Raw genomic sequence first — 6,002 nt, 5'->3', positions numbered from 1 at the left:
AGGGGCTTCCCTGGTGGCGCAGTGGTTGAGAATCCGCCTGCCATTGCAGGGGACACGGGTTCGAGCCCTGGTCTGGGAAGATCCCACATGCCGCAGAGCAACTAGGCCCGTGAGCCACAATTACTGAGCCTGCGCGTCTGGAGCCTGTGCTCCGCAACAAGAGAGGCCGCGATGGTGAGAGGCCCGCGCAGCGCGATGAAGAGTGGCCCCCGCTTGCCGCAAATGGAGAAAGCCCTCGCACAGAAACGAAGACCCAACACAGCCATAAATAAATTAATTAATTAATAAAAAAAAAAGAATGTTAATCAATAGGTAAGAATATGAAGGGAAGAAAATAACAATATTTCATAATTAGTTCAGCATCAACAGAAAATGCTAGATGTTTTCAGTTAGCAATAGGGACTGTGCTGCATGTGATATCATCAGATTTATAGATGACTGTGTTAGTTCAGAACTTCTGGGAAAACAGATGTCAAGAGGAAGTTAGGGGCTTCCCTGGTGGTGCAGTGGTTAAAAATCTGCCTGCCAATGCAGGGGACATGGATTTGAGCCCTGGTCCGGGAAGATCCCACATGCCACAGAGCAACTAAGCCTGTGTGCCACAACTACTGAGCCTGTGCTCTACAGCCCACAAGCCACAACTACTGAGACCACGTGCCACAACTACTGAAGGCTGCTCACCTAGAGCCCATGCTCTGCAACAACAGAAGCCACCGCAATGAGAAGCCCGTGCATTGCAGTGAAGAGTAGCCCCCACTTGCCGCAACTAGAGAAAGCCCACGTGCAGCAACGGAGACGAAACACAGACAAAAATAAAAATTAAATAAATAAATAAAAAAGAAGAAGTTAGAAGTGCAAGAGCTTCATTGGAAGAAATGAGCTTGTGAAGTATAAAAGTAAGAGGGAAAGAGGAGTAATCAGGTACAGTCTTTAGACTGTGATGCAGGTCTGATACTTGTGAAGGAAGAGAAAGAAGGAGAATTAAGAACAAAGCACCTCACACTAGATAAATCTCAGAGAAAGTCATTTGGTTAAGCCAATAGGGACCTCTAGAGCAAAGATTGCCCTTTAAGGAAGTCCTGTGTTAGGAAAAATGGCCAGGACCTTAGACCAGATTGACTGAGCACAACCTGCCTGGGGAGATTGTGTTCTCAATTTGAATGCTATGGCAGATCTCAGAAGCACAGCTGTTGGAAGTTGTCAGCTAACTGTACTCCTTGTGGCAGGTTCTCTCTTTATAGGAGGTCCTAATGGAACATTACATTGTCCTAGTCCACACTTGCACTACGCAGATCCAGTGAACACAAGTTCAGGAAGCAGCTTCTCCAGGGTTCCCATGGGCCTCTACTCCTGAGTGGGGACTTGGAGGGAGTAACCATAACTTTACCATTGCAGTTGATCTTGTGGCTGTAACTGATGAGATGAATCCTAGTTGACAGTCCAGATCTCTTGGACTGTATTAAGACAGAGAGCCTTATTAAGTAAGGACATTTTAAACTGTCTTTTAGGCAAAATTGTAAAGGAATTTTGTCTGTTTCACATGAATGCAAGTGTTCTGATTCTCATTCCTGATTGGATCAGAAAAAAAATTTGTTAAATCTCTGGTTGCATACCATGTACCTGAGGCCTTACTAATCTGCTCTAGCAATGATACCACATTCAGCACAGTGGCTGTGACAGGGGCTACTAGTTGGTGAGCTTGCAGTGGACTATAGACATTCTCCAAGGTGCGCTCAATTTCTGTAGGATCGGAGTGACAAATTAAATGGAAATATAATAGGGACCACCACTCTTGTATCCTTTTTGGAATGTGATGTTGTTTTATCCTTACTCTTGTATCTGGTGTGAGAGAATTTCAGAGACTTCCACTTGACCCTCCTGATTCTGATAGCTCCTACCAATAGGACAAGGACCCACTGTGAGGGTTATGTCAACTGACAAATATGTCAATCCTAACTATATGTTTGAAGACTAAGAGACTGTTGATGTGTAGCTCTATAAACCAAATAGATGTACTCTAAGGCAGTGGAATCCATTTATTACCTGGTCTCTGCATGCCCCCCTCTAACAGGGGAGCCTTAATTCTGTTCTGTGGGTATCAGTGTCAGTGAAGACACTATGTCCCAAAGTCCTTGAATTGTCTGGGTATTCCCCTTTTCCCTATTTTTCAAGTAAATGGCCATAATTCTCATCGGAAAAGAACTATAGGAATCATTACAGTACATACCTACCATGTTTTTGTTTTTTCTTTTCTTTTCTTTTATATCTTTATTGGAGTATAATTGCTTTACAATGTTGTGTTAGTTTCTGCTGTACAACAAAGTGAATCAGCTATATGTACACATATATCCCCATATCCCCTCCCTCTTGCATCTCTGTCCCACCCTCCCTATCTCACCCCTCTAGGTCATCACAAAGCATCAAGCTGATCTCCCTGTGCTATGGATTTGAAAAGTCCTTCATCATGAGGACTCAGCCACCTCTTTAGTCAATGAGTTCCAGGTCTTAGAACAGATCAAGTCCAGGAACTACACAAAATAAAGTGACTTTTAAATGAGATGACCACATTCAGCTTCCTGCTCTTCCAACCTTGTCTTCTTTTGTTCGTATGAACTAGCAGCATCCTCACTAACTGCTGGTCTATTTTGTCTCTGGAAATACTACAACTCCATGTGGGCTAAGCCCCTTAGCTGCCCTTCTAAACTTGCTGGTTGTTAAGGTAATTTGGGGCCCCTGGCTTATGGTATTTAAGCACCACCACCTCTCCCCTATTATTTCCCACTAACCCCATTGCTATGAATAAGCCAACCCTAAGACCACCTTTCCTACTCTTAGCCCTGGCCTGAAGAAGAAAGCAAACACTGTTCTTTTAGAGATGCTGGCATCATACTCTCTAGCACATTCCTAACAGCCTTGTTGAATGGCACATTTTCTAGGCCCTTGTGTGGAACATAATCCTGTGGTGGGTATTCTTTCTGGCCTCATATAATATATCCATTCCAGCAAGCCCACTCTCCTGAGCCCCTTCTCTACTGTCTGTCTCAGCAACTCAGCACGGTGTGGACCAGCACTGGGTTTCTAAGAGCCACTCTAGCAGCATGTTCACTCCAACCCCAGGGTCCTTGCCATATAATAACCATATGTGCCCCCAAGTCAATAAACTCTCATTTATTCAGTCTGGTGCCCTTGCTCAAACACCCTCAAAATCCTTTACAATGGATTTTGTTCCTGTAAGTACAGGCCGACTAATGTTTGCAATTCCTTTAGGATATAAACCCCAGCTGGTTTATGCTGAGATTTAACCCTAGTTATCAGCCTTAAAGCTAGGAAACAAAATGCGGGCATTTCTTAGGGTGGACACGTGATGCCTTATGAGGAAGAGCCCTTCAAAGTGTCTTCCTGTATGATGTTTCCCCTCTGTTGTTCATCAACAAAACTTAGCCCTCTCCCTTTTTTTTTTGATGAGTCTGGCTAAAGGTTTATCAATTTTGGTTATCTTTTCAAAGAACCAGCTTTTAGTTTCATTGATATTTCCTGTTGTTTTTTTGTTTGTTTGTTTAGTCTCTATTTCATTTACTTCTGCTCTGATCTTTATGATTTCTTTTCTTCTACTATGGGTTTTGTTTGTTCTTCTTTCTCTAGTTGCTTTAGGCATAAGATTAGGTTGTTTATTTGAGATTTTTCTTGTTTCCTGAGGTAAACTTGTATTGCTATAAACTTCCCTCTTAGAACTGATTTTGCTGCATCCCATAGGTTTTGGATCATCGTGTTTTCATTTTCATTTGTCCCTGGATATTTTTGATTTCCTCTTTGATTTCTTCAGTGATCCATTAGTTGTTTAGGAGCATATAGTTTAGCCTCCACATGTTTGTGTTTTTTGCAGTTTTTTTCTTGTAGTTGATTTCTAGCCTCATAGTGTTGTGATTGGAAAAGATGCTTGATATGATTTCAGTTTTCTTAAACTTACCAAGGCTTTCTTTGTGGCCTAGCTTTTGCACAGCAAAGAAATCCATAAGCAAAATGGATTTGTTTTGTTTTGTTTTCTCCCAGTCCGTAAACAAAAAGTTTATGGACTGGGAGAAAATATTTGCAAACGATGCTACCAACAGGGATTAATTTCCAAAATATACAAATAGCTCATACAGCTTAATATCAAAAAAACAAACAACCCAATAAAAACATGGGCAGAAGACTTAAATAGACATTTCTCCAAAGAAGATATATACATGGCCAAAGGACACATGTAAAGATGCTCAACATCACTAATTATTAGAGAAATACAAACCAAAACTACAATGAAGTATCACCTCACACCAGTCAGAATGGCCATCATTAAAAAGCCTACAAATAAATACTACAGAGGGTGTGGAGAAAAAGGAACCCTCCTACACTGTTGGTGAGAATGTAAATTTGTGTAGCCACTATGAAGAACAGTATGGAGGCTCCTTAAAAAACTAAAAATAGAGTTACCATATGATCCAGCAATCCCACTCCTGAGCATATATCTGGTGAAACCTCTAATTCGAAAAGATACATGTACCCCAATGTTCATAGCAGCACTATTTATTTATTTATTAGTTTTAATATTTTTATTGAAGTATAGTTGATTTACGTTATGTTAATTTCTGCTGTACAGCAAATTGATTCAGTTATACATATATACATTCTTTTTTAAATATTCTTTTCCATTATGGTTTATCATAGGATATTGAATATAGTTCTCTGTGCTATATAGTATGACCTTGTTGTTTATCCATTCTATACATAAAAGCTTACATCTGCTAACTCTAACCTCCCACTACATCCCTCCCCCAACTCCCTCCCCCTTGGCAACCACCAGTCTGTTCTCTATGTCCATGATTCTGTTTCTGTTTCATAGATAGGTTCATTTCATAGGTAAGTTGCACCTATGTTGTTGCAAATGGCAGTATTTTGTTCTACCTGAATGTCCATTGACGGATGAATGGATAAAGATGTGGTGTGTGTATATATATATATATAATGGACTATTACTCAGCCATAAAAAGAATGAGATAATGCCATTTGCAGCAACATGGATAGACCTAGAAATTATCATATTAAGTGAAGTAAGTCAGAGAGAGAAAGACAAATATCATATATCATGTGGAATCTAAAAATATGATACAAATGAACTTATTTACAAAACAGAAATAGACTCACAGATATCGAAAACAAACTTATGGTTGCAGGGGTTGGGGGGAGAGATAAATTAGGAGTTTGGGATTAACATATATACACTACTATATATAAAATAGGTTAACAACAAGGACCTACGGTATAGCACAGGGAACTATACTCAACATCTTGTAATAACATTTCATGGAAAAGAATCTGAAAAAGAATATATATATATATATATATATATATATATATATATATATATATATGTGTGTGTGTGTGTGTGTGTGTATATATATATGTATGTATATATGTATATCTGAAAAAAAACAATTTAGCAATAATCAGCCAATTCTACTTTCCTTATATGTATTGTTACTCTTATTATCTTTTAAATGCCTGAATAGTCCCACTGGAAAGATTATCCCTCCATTAGGATGTTTTTCTTGTCCTAACCAGTGACATTTTTTGGCAATTGGGCCTCCACGTTGTGCCAGGGAGTAGCCTTGCCTCACATACCACTCAAGATGGAGTCCTTCTTGCCACCCAGCTAGTGACTGAATCAGGCCCCAGACCTCATTTACCACCTACTCTTTTGGACCACTCAAGATACCAATTGTGTTAAGTTGTATCTTTTAGGAAGCAGTCACCAAGACAGAGAAATGCATAAGTTTTTGTTTGTTTATTTGTTTGTTTGTTGTTTTGCTGGTAATGCCTGGACACATAAAGAGGAAAGTAAGCAGGAATAGGGAAAGCCTTCTGACTATGATGAAAGTCTGACATTTATGAAATAAGGCAGTGAAGGAAGGACAGATTAGATAGGAAGAGCTTGAGACTGAGATGTAGCTTTGAGAGTCTTTTTT

The sequence above is a fragment of the Balaenoptera physalus genome (genome assembly GCF_965194825.1).
Source record: "Balaenoptera physalus genome assembly, chromosome: 4".
Classification (NCBI taxonomy): Eukaryota; Metazoa; Chordata; class Mammalia; order Artiodactyla; family Balaenopteridae; genus Balaenoptera; species Balaenoptera physalus.
This window is presented reverse-complemented; position numbering follows the sequence as displayed.